Source organism: Lolium rigidum, chromosome 3, assembly GCF_022539505.1.
Source record: "Lolium rigidum isolate FL_2022 chromosome 3, APGP_CSIRO_Lrig_0.1, whole genome shotgun sequence".
In the NCBI taxonomy this organism is placed as follows: domain Eukaryota; kingdom Viridiplantae; phylum Streptophyta; class Magnoliopsida; order Poales; family Poaceae; genus Lolium; species Lolium rigidum.
In genome coordinates this window covers 301,399,305-301,411,219 of record NC_061510.1, presented here as the reverse complement: position 1 = coordinate 301,411,219, position 11,915 = coordinate 301,399,305, and the positions used below count along the sequence as shown (strand labels likewise).

The following is an 11,915-nucleotide window of genomic DNA, read 5'->3' as shown; positions in this document are numbered from 1 at the left end:
GGCGACGGCTGATGCGGCCCCACCTGCTCTTCGCACGGCGACGCCCGCGGCCATCGCCTCCCGGCGCTCCACGCAGCAGCGCCCCCCTGGATGCTCTCCCGATGCGGTTGCATCCTGCTTGGGAGGAGGAGAGGCGGCGGCACGGGTTGGGGGAGGAGGCGGCAGCATGGGACGGGAGAGGAGCGGCGGCACGGGTTGGGGGAGGAGGCGGCGGCACGGGACGGGAGAGGAGCGGCGGCACGGGTTGGGGGAGGAGGCGGCGGCACGGGACGGGAGAGGAGCGGCGGAACGGGTTGGGGGAGGAGGCGGCGGCACGGGACGGGAGAGGAGGTGGGGATTGGGGGAGGAGAGACTGGCCCCGTCTTTCTTCCAAAAAAAAAAAGAGACTGGCCCCGTCTAGGTTTTCACTGCCCCAGAAGAGAAGGGTGACATGAACGAGCATGTGTGGCTGCCTATGACCGGTGGCCCCCGCACGGATAAGGTCCCGTCTGTCATGGACTCGGCAGGACAAGCAAAAGGTGATAAAAAAGCGATAGCATCTAATGGCTGAGGTGAAAAGCGGGAGTGAATCACTGGCATCCAACGGCCAACGAGCATTTGCCCCTTTCAGACCCCCTGGATGGCTGGGTAGTCTTTCAACATTTATAGGAGAAATGGATGAACATGACTAAAGAAGATTCATTGTCAAAGATACGATTGTGTTATTATGTCTGGAAGATATGTCTGTATCTGCACGATGTAAACCTTTGATGGACATAACTTATTTCCATGGAAGGTATTATCTAGACATTTAACCAAAACATAAAGTTGTTCTCCATTTTTCTATGGATTTTCTAACATGCTCGAAAGCTGTTTTCCATATTATCTTATTGAATTGGTAGTACTGTGAGGCAAGGAGAAATCTTTGTTTGTAGGCGATTATTTGATTAAGACGTGTGTGCTGCGTCTTACTGCGACCTGTTCTACTGACATGGTGGTACTGATCGGTTTCAACAGTTAATTCTGCTCTGAAAATTAGTTTGCCGCCGTAGTTCTCGTGTCCGTTATATTATATCTACAGACGACAGGCCATGGCTGGGTGCCTTGTCCTGTTATTATTTGGCTGATAGAGAGGTGGGGGAAGAGTATATAGCAGGTGACATTTCCAACCAGGATCTTGAACCTGTCAACAAACAGTTATTCTTTTTTTGAAATCTGTCAACAAACAGTTATTCTTTTTTTGAAATCTGTCAACAAACAGTTACTCAATTAGATCAGTGAGCAGAGGTATTCTAAGGATAAAAACTGACGGCTCTTTGGTAGTACACGGGAGTATGATTACTAGTAGTATATAAAACTTGACTTACTCAAAACTAGAAACCTAGTTACTAGTCATAACAAAACCGAGCGTGCAAACTATCAGACTGGAAAATATTGTGACTTTGTCTTCGTGGCTATGATATGATTTTCCCTTCTGGTGCGCGCAGAATAGCACATTGCCACAACAGAGCAAGATCGCTCTGGAAAATAATTAACATGTCCCACTAGTACTTTCTTTTCTTACCGCGCTACAGAAGTTGACACAGATCTCAACTTTATTACCAATTATTAACTGCACACCAACGGGTGCTGACCAATAAATGTTCGTAATCAACAATTACATTGTTCAATGTTGCTGTATATAGGGACATTCAGTAGTATTCAAGCATGTACAAGCGGACCTTAAAAATCATGAACTAAACCTACTCCGGACTATCTCATACAACACTCGAAGGTAACTCTTGGACGAATCGTCTTCGGGTAGCTGCAGGAGCTTCGCAACGCGTGCATACGAGAACTGGTTCTTCGGAAAAGAGTCTTGTGTTACATCTGTCTGAGGCTCCTTGTGGAGCTTTGGTGTCGAGAGCGCCCACTGTATCGACCATATGGCAAGCGGGCGCATGTAGCACAAGGACCGGTACCCATCATCATTGTTCCACGATTCAGGAGTTTGGAACGCGTATCTGCAAACCAAAGTTGTCATTGCTTTTTTTTGCACAATAAAATTGATTCCGGAAGTTAAATAAAGTAAATGTGTTATCCACTGTAGGAGATCTAAATTAGCCAAGATGATCATAAACCAGATTTCTGTTTCTTGCCTCAAGTCAGATGTTTGAACATGAAAAATACTCACCCGAGTCCTTCTGGAGACCACGCAGCATGATAGACCCCTTCAGCTGTTTTGAAACCCTCCTCAACCAGGCCTTCTTGAATCATAGTTGCAGCAAGCGCATATGTCACGCCTGGCCATATCTCCCTAGATTGCATTGAGGTCATGTCCAGTGTGCCATCGGGCCACATCCCGTTCATTGCTCCCCTTTTACCATCCTTGAACTTCATTACGTTGAACGAATATATCTTTTCTAGTGCACTTTGTGACTTGTCCTTGTCAACAATTGGAGAGAGACCACAGGCTTTAGCATACCTAGAAAGAAGACATGTGGTTCGATGAGTTCATTCATTAATAGGATAAATATATTTGAAGTGCATTACGCAATGACATGTTAGAAATGTGACAGAAACAACACTTGACGCAGTACATTATGATGCATAGGAGCTCACATATACAACTGGACCTTTGTTCAAAAAAAAAAAAATACAACTGGACCTGGAGTACACCCTTCGTACATTTTCTAAAGGATTTTTTGTTCAAACGGTACTCTGATTTGTTGCTTCATCAGTAGTGTATTACTGCAATTCTGCATTATATACATGACATGACAATAACAAACATGTATGTACATCCTTCATATCGTTTTAAACAAATCTTCAGCCATTCGAAAAGCAGACTGGATAAAGTATAAATATCTACTTGATAGAAATTTGTTAGCAAAATCTGATTAACCATTTTCCCTTTCTATATAATCTAAATAAGCATAGCTGTCATTTATGACAATCTAGAAGCTCAAAGGAATCAGTATTCAGTAAATGCTAGGACAGAGGAAGCTACAAAATGAGTTACGTGCCTACTTGTTTCTGGTATCTCTCATTACAAGAAATTGGTTGATAAGATTGGTGCAAAAAAATTTAAACAAGGCAAAAAACTTGCAGTTTTCATTAATTAAGGAGAAGAGAGTTGGTATAGATTTGGAAACCAGAACAAAGATAGCAAAGAGTAAACACATATATACCATTGTCCAGCCAACTGATCGGCGTGGATTGAGGTGCTAACTTTAGTGCCTGCATCATCATAATTGAAGTATGAACCATTCCACAGCTTGTCATAAACAGACTTTGCCTTCTCATACTTGTTCCAGAAAAGCTCTTCGGAAGCTTTATCTCCTACTTCGTGTGCCAAAGCCGATGCAGCCTGAAGAGCAGCCACCCAAAGACCACCACAGTATGCGCTTACACCAGCCATGGACCACACATCATAAGTTTGATCTGGAAAGTCCTCATTTTCAATCATCCCATCTTTATCTTTATCAAATTGCTCCATATATGCCATTGCCATATAAACAGATGGCCAAACAGCTCGGGCAAAGGATTTATCGCCTGTGGCCACAACATCTCTGTAAACTTGCAGTACAAACTTTGGGTTCAAGTCCTTCCATCGGTCTGTGTTATGGAGTGTGTATGCGTTCACTTTGAACCATGGGTCATATAGACCAAGATCATGAGGAACAGCACCAAGAACTTTTCTTGCGGCAAATTTTCCATCATGCAAGAGCTTGAGCTTTTCAGGATCGTGCATCATGACAGCAGCAGCAAAGTCTCTCTGAATGCTGAGTTGAAGTTTTGGAAATAGCATGATAAGTGAAAATGATGCATAGAAATGAACATCATATGTATTCCACATATAATACTCAATTCCCTCAAGGTAGAGAAACTGGCCAATGTTCTCTTCCCCCTGAAGCAAAGTTGTTCCTATGGCAGAATTTGATGCAAGAGATGCATGCATTCTCTCAAGTACTGATGCCATTTGATGAAGAATGTCAGTGGCAGTATTAGTCCGTGAAATCATCTCATTGTCATCATCTGTTTCTCCATTTGACATGTCAAGAGAAAACTTTTTTCCCCAATGGCTGTTAAGCTTTGAATTGGTGGCAATCCATCTGTGGAGATGGTCTATGTTAATACTTATGGAAGATAGTTGTCTTCAGTTAGACGAAAACAAGTTCAGAAAATACCTGTCCATATAGTTCCTCCGGCATTAAGATAGTAAAGTTCATTGAATAGTGTGACTGGATACCTGTTGAAGAAAATTTATGCTATGCATCAGTGTTCAGTACTCGGAAATGTTGGAGTGTACAAGGCCAAACATACCATGCAGGAAACCTCTTGTCTTGTAGAATAGGATTCTGCCACTCCTCAATTTTCATTTCCCACGTACGATGTTCTGTTAGTTGTCCAGAGTTAAACAATGAAATTCAGTAACAAATATAAACAAACACAAAATATAACTACCGTAGTAATACAGTCAGATGCCTCCTTCGTCTACAAGAACATTATCTAACATGACATCACAAACAAATAAATATTTTCAATGAAAATACTAGGAAGCAATATTCCTACAACGAGTGATACAAATGTAAAAACTTTGGTCATGGTAATAGTTATTTGTTGTGATTACTCATTTGTCTGGTAATCAGAGGATATGTTGATGGAGTTCTCCTCAACTAGCAGCCTGGAAGAAACCAGCAGACAACTAACCATTTTTTGTCAGTTCACAATGCAACTTGGATAAAATGGCAACATTGTTTATATGTCTTTCTTTCGAAATAATACATTTTTCAATGTTACAAGGTTCTTTTATTATGCAGTGCACACTGAAGAACGGAACATTAGAAAGTTCTAGTGAGGAATTGGGTTGTACCAAGAATGGCATCATGGGCAAGGCTTGCTGCTGCATCAACATCTGTGCCATAGAATTTTGTATAACGCCTGCAAAACCCAGGAAAGAAGTCAGTTTCAGTTTTTCTTTTTACAATTTTATAATTCTGGGAAGTAAATGTTTTGGATTCGATTCTAACCTATGGTAGGTTTTCCCACTGCAGAACTTTACTTCAGGGGAAGCCCATGCAAGCGAAAATGTCACATTCCGGGTTGCCTGGGGAGCAAGCTTAACTGAAGCTGCAATAGCTGCCCCTATTGATGTTCCTGGTCTGGAGGAAGCTGATGTTTTGACGGGATCAAGATGGTCAAAAGATCCATGCTGCCAAAACGTTAAGGAAGTTGTGTCAGCTCCTTATTAGAGAATATCAAAATCTTGACATATCAAACTGAAATATATAAGCTTAGTATGTGGCTTAGTAGCACCTTTAACAAGAATACGTAAGCATGAAGCAAAAAAAAATGCAAATTGCACATTATGTGAAACTGTTATTCGGGACCTCTAAGTCTCCAACTGTAACCAGAGTCTTTCTCGAAAATCACTTGCACAGAGGCAGCTGATCAAAGATCTTTCTATCCATCAGAATCAATTGCAGTAGCCAAGAGTAACCAGTTCACTGAAAAGGATTTACTACTCCAGACTGCTGCATAGCCACCTTTATCCTAGGTAAGAAAGATTTCTTCTTTTCTGAATAAACATCTAGACTGCTGACCAGCTTAGCCTTGCTAAGGATCTGGACGTGATTGAGTGAATTCAAACACCAATTCCATTTGACCTTTGAGTTCTTTCCTAGTTTTCCAAACCTCTTTCTGGACACCTAGACTGAACTTCTCTGTCTCAACAGAGGGTTTTTTGCCTTGTTTGCAGTTATTTTTGCGGTGGGCCACAGAACATACCGAGTCGTCCCTCTAATGATGTCACCCCGATATGTGTCCATCACAGTAAGACATTCCACAATCAAGTACGGAACACACAACATAAATTTACATGTGCAAGTAACTAAAAACTTATACAAACTCAACACAACAGTGTGCTGCCTGATATGTCACTCATTATCTTCCATCCAGTACACACAAACAGAGATTTGACATCCAGAGTTTGGAACTTCTTTAAAATCAACTCCATAAGGTGCAGTAGCAATGATTTGACAATTTCCCCAGAATTTAAAGCTAGCATGATGATGCAGCAGGGGATATTTCATCCAGTATTTTCGCAAAATATAACTATGATATGGTGAATTGAAAGTTTCTGCTCCGAAAAATAGTTCTTAACAAACCTCTTTCACTGAAGTCCACATATCTTTTGCTGTGAATTCATCAGAGCTTCCAGACATTACAAAGTAGGGGCATTCGGAGATATGAACATCCTCTTTCTCTTGTGCAGCTATGGAAAAAGTTACTGGTGGCTGTCCATTGGCAGTTCTGATCTCGGTTAAGAAAGCCGTTCATGGCTGAGTTAAAGTTCACATCATCGATACCATTAAATAACAGGATACCATGCATTATATATAAATTTGAAATAGGAAATTACCTGTGATGTAACAGTATACCATGCACGCCATCCTTTTCTCTGTCAACATTATATTGATGAAAATATAAATCCAACTATTTATTCAATAACAAGGTTGAAAATAAGACATATATTTCCATTCATCTTACATCATGCTCGAATTAGAATGGTAGCCTGTGAATTCAGATTTTCCACCAACAGAGTTCTGCAGAGATATAAACTTATGTTCAAGTTCAAAGGTCCAAAAGTAGAAGAGAATTGCACAATATCAAATACAAACTTACAGCCCATGTGAAAAGCAAAGTCACATCAGCAGCTGTGTTTCCTGAATTTGTTACCTGTTTTCAATAAAAGTCAGATTAGATGTACTGGTGTGGTGTGTGTATCATCAAGCTGAAACCAAAACAAAATCTCAAACTAATTGAAACCTATTATTAAAAAGTGCATGTAAGGAAATCCATGGGAAGTATCATATTACTGTGAAAGTGAATACTGCAGCGGGGTAGCTGCTTTCTTGATAATTGTGTGGAATAATTGGAGAAATCTGACGGCACACTATCTTGAGATCCGGGTCAGGTTCTCCTAGTAGACCATAATGCAAAGTTACAACAAAAATAACTATAGTTACTTAGGAAATATTTATATGGTTATTGCAACAATACCATCATAAACAGTCCAGGCCCTAGGGTAAAGTGCATGATACGTAGATTTCTGTCCACTCAGGTTCCAGTCCCAGGATCCAATCCCTGAAATGTTAGTTCCTCTGCATTTAAGAAAAAGTTCTAAGGAATGTTTTCCATGTAATTGAAAAAATACGTTCAAATGCTACATTTAACATATTATATAGGCTAACTCCATGCTTAAATATCAAATTAAGAAAAACATTTGATAAACTTACTTTGGCAGATCCGGTTTCCCAGGATGCAACACTGTGGAGTATTTTCTACCGCCTTCGCGGGAAATAAAGGCCTAAAAGTGAGAATGTTACATTAAATCTACTCAAATATCATGCCAATGTAAAATTTTGCGTTTTGCCATATTTATTTTTATTTAATACTCCCTCCATTCAAGGCTTATCTTTTTTTTCAAAAGTCAAGCCAAGTAAAGTTTGACCAAACTTTTAGATAAATCTATCAAAAAAATGGTATTCCACAGATATTCATATGGATGTTTAATGATACTAATTCTGTATTTAGCATGTTAATATTTTTTTATAAAAACTTGGTCAAACTTTATATGGTTTGACTTTTCAGAAATATTATAAACCTTATTCATTGGAACGGAGGTAGTAGCGGATAGAAACTAACAGGCTAGTCATAGAGCTGACTTGGCAACTAATGCATCACGACAACGTGCAGATAAGAGTTTAAGAGAGGATCTAAATAGACCATTTACTTATGAAGCTATTATTCTGTTCATTTCAAGTAAAATTTAGCTGAACCAAACATACGAATGGGATGATTGAGTATGAAACCAAAAGTAATAGTCTAAAGTTTCCACTACTACACATTGTAAATTTGTAATCACTTTTTGTCTCTCCAAAGGAGGGTTCCTTCATACTGTTGACATTTCTGATCGCTTTTTACCTCTCTTGTTCCTCCATTTTGTTCTAATCGTCCTTCTATGGAGATGGCCAGCGGACCATCTTGCCAACTCCTTGACCCATGCACATATCCCCTGCCTCAGTTCTATTTTCTCCATTGCGCCAGGTTCAGAGGTCCTGGGTTCGAATCAGCCTCTTTGCATTAAAAAAAAAGGGAAAGTCTGCCTAGAAATTCCCTTCCCCAGACCCCAAAATGTATGGGAGCTTTCAGCACTGTGTACGCCCCTTTTGCCAGGTTCAACGTCGACCTCGTCCAATCAATGCCTTATGCATAATTCTGCTCCACCATTCACTCTCCCAGATTCTTGAAGACACGCACTTCCAAATGTAGCACTTCAATGGAAAGGATGGAAGGCAAAGTATTACAGTTGCGCCATGCTGGCTGGGGGAGCTCAGTGTCCATCTTGGCAGGCTGCTGAGAATAGACTAGAGTAGAGGGAGAGGGTGGTGGCATGGGATGTGACCAGTGAAGACGAACTCAGACAGTGTTCTTAAGTTTCTGTTCGACAAAACAGACAACATAGCCAGATAGGCAGGGCAAGAATGGTGGCTAGGACTAGCAATGGTGGAGGCCTCGACAGTCCCCAGTAGAAGAAAAACAAGATGGTACAGCAGGTGGTGCTGATCAGTGGCAGAGGAAGGAGTTAGACCAGGAAGGATAAGTGGGGGAAATTATCGTAAGCGTGAAATGATGAAGCGGCCTATTATTGGGGTGGTCAATTTATTAGAATATCGTATATGAAGGAAAATCCTAAAATGGCAGTACTTTTGGTGGTAGGTGGCCTCAAAAGTGGCTTTCCAAGTGGTTTAAGGATTTATTCAGGTATAAATATTCAAATAGGGCAACTAAAAGATAGAAAAAATCCAGAACTCAATACTTTAGTTGAAATCAAATCATCATATATTATCTCTGCTAGGATTAAGGAGTTCAGTTTGTGAAATTTTGAACTTCTGTAGAGCAACAGGGAAGCAGAATAAAAAAGAATATGATATCTTCTGTGGGTCACAATAAAGGCCACCTTTAGTCGCCCACTTAACTTACTGCCGCCCCCACTGAACGACGTATTTATACTGTTATACATATTTCGTTGCAATAGACCAAAAATACTATCTTGTTTGTTGCCAAGTTCATTCGACGACAACAACATCAATCATCAGATAGAAATGGACAATATAAATGTGCCAAAGAGTAACGATGAAGAATACTGAAGACTTACAGAAAATTGATTTGCCATTACTGGCTTATCTTCACAAGCACCTGGGTACAATTGCCAGCGTTGAAATTCACCTTTGCAGCTTCTTCCAATGCTTCCTGCACTACAGTTTTCTAACAATTAGAGGATAGTGTAATAAAAGATTCATCAAACGAAACAAGAGTTCTGCACTAAAAAATATTCTCAGGTTCTACGATAGTTTTATCCATGTGAAAAAATGCTTTGTTCTTCCACCAGAAATGAGTGTAGAACCCACTCGTCCATATATAAATGCAATGATTTTCCCCGAATTTAGTTTTCAACCTAATTAACAAAAATAATTGTATACAGGAGATTGCAAGTGCAAACTTATGTGTAAGCATACTGTTCAATAAATAGGCTTCAAATATATATAGTTTTCAGATCACTGCAAGTGAATGAATAAATAGAAGGAACAAATATAACAAACTCATTTGCTCATGGAACTTATTGTGTTAGATAAGAGTAAAAAAACAAAACAGGGTACATGTAAACAAGCGCTGGATATAAAAGCATTAAAAATCCTCCAAGCTCACTTCTGTGTCAAGCAACTTAACACTGTAAAACTAACAAAAGGCAGTTTTCTAGTGATGATATACAGACTATGATGGATGCTCTCGCCCAGTAACAGATGCACATTCAACATTCATACGAAAACACATGGTATACTGAGAGAAGGTATACCCAATGCCGCCAAGTGGAACACCCTGACCAGATTTGGCAGTGCGCTTCTTCGTGGGATCAATAATAGCAACCTGTAGAAAACTAACAAAGATAGCACTTACACAAATATCTAAATAAAACATCAGAAAGAAAATGAGTAATAGATAAAACTCCACACAATAATGAGCAGTCCAAGCCAACATGTGAAAACATACTCGTCCTTTTGAAGTTTCTTCAATGATGTGGCGAAGAAGACGAAAACCAAGACCAGCCTGCAACAATGCAATGAACCTTAAGCAGGGGGGGGGGGGAAGATAATAGAAACATCAGCAACAGACTATGAAAGGCCAGTAGCAGAGTTCACTTTGCCTAGAAAGCTACAAATGTTTAAGCCTAGTAAGAACCCAGAGGATATCACGAGAAAGCAAAACATAAGAATTTAATAGGAGGTATCAAATAATCATTGTTATTTCAGATAGATCACTAGACTAATTGATTTTGATCTGGTAAATTTCAGCAGACGGAAAGACAAAGACTTGCATAAAGTAGAAGAAATACCATCTGACGTCCCTCCCTCCATGTAACCCCAAAGGATGGCAAATCATATGTGACAGTACTGAGCTTGTGTTCCCATGTCAACTCTGGAATTTGTCCAGGATCAACCTTTTCCTGACAAGTCAAAGAACACCCACCGAACCTCAAAAAAAATATCAATGGTAATAGCAGAAAATTTCTATTTTTTATTTTTCTTCTGAAAAAAATTGATCCACACATTCAAATTGGTGGTAGGATCCACGAAGTCTTCATGGTATGGAACAAATCGAACGGCAGCTTTGAAATGGATCTGGGAAGAAAGAACTCACTGAATCAACATCACTATGCGAAAGTGAACTATTCCGAGACACGCCCATTGGTGGCTCGTGGACCCCATTCTTCTCCATTTTGTCTTTCTTCGAGCTAGGCCTGTGAACAGATTGAGATGTAAATACATGTAACAAGCGTGCAGCTTTGTTTTTCCTAAGCTATCTGAACATGTTCTCTGAAAAAGCATGTACGATCAAACAAAATGTGTTAATTCAACTCAAGATATGGACACTGTCAGCCATTTTGAGTATCCACTATTACGCAGATTCTGAGAATCCTGCATCGACTATCGAAAGAGTTTGCGTGTGCAAAAGGTGAAGTTGTGTAGTCTATAGAACAACCCCCTGAAGACAGATATTAAAATGATCCACGGTACACCTCGCACGTCAACATCTCATTGTCTCAACAAGTCAACAATGCCAATTTATCAGATGAAAATGGGTATTCAACTCGGTCGCATGCTGTAACTAACTCCCTTAGTAAATCATAGACAGAATGCAACAGAAGCAATTCTACCAGAGGAGCCTATGCGCATCAGTACTAGTACTACATCACTACATGACACGGGAACTGTTAGTGTTAGTTCAAAGTGAAAATTCTTGGCTGCGGTAAGTAAGTAAAACCCAATCATCCAACGGAATTGCGCGACGGAGACGGCGCCCAAACTCCCAAGAAAAAGGCAAAGGAGAAGAATGGCAAGGCCAACCCCCAAGAACGCCGGCGGGCGGCGGCAGCACCCTCCAAGAACCCGTCCAGGAAGAAACCTTTCTGGGTTGCTCTAATGGGGCGGGGGGACAGGATGAAGAATCTGACCTCTCTCGATCTGAAATCCGATCAGCGGATCTGAGCAGTGCAAGTCCGGAGCGCCTGCGACGGAGGGAGAAGGAGGCCGCCCCGGAACCTGAAGTAAACTGTACTTTGTGGCTTCAGTTTATTGGAGAACAAATGGACAGATGGTGGGCCTTTAGCTAGCCCGTGGGAGCAGTGAGCAAGGTTTGCTTTGCTCCCGCACGTGTGGGGTTTAGCCAAGAGACGTGGACAATGATCAGTATCACGCAAATCTGATGGCCGACCAGGCAGATTAAGCAGAGCCTCGTAAGTGTCAGATTAGGATATGTACAGTGGCAGAGAAGCCATGCCTTCTCTGTGAGATTTCCACGTCATCTAGAAAAAATCATAGAGATAAGTCATA

At 40.7% G+C, this 11,915-nt stretch overlaps 1 pseudogene; it reads right to left on the bottom strand.

Annotated features, from left to right (window-relative positions):
• Positions 1-1,552: 1,552 nt before the first annotated feature.
• Positions 1,553-11,662, bottom strand: LOC124703630 (annotated as a pseudogene).
• Between the last annotated feature and the right edge of the window lie 253 nt (positions 11,663-11,915).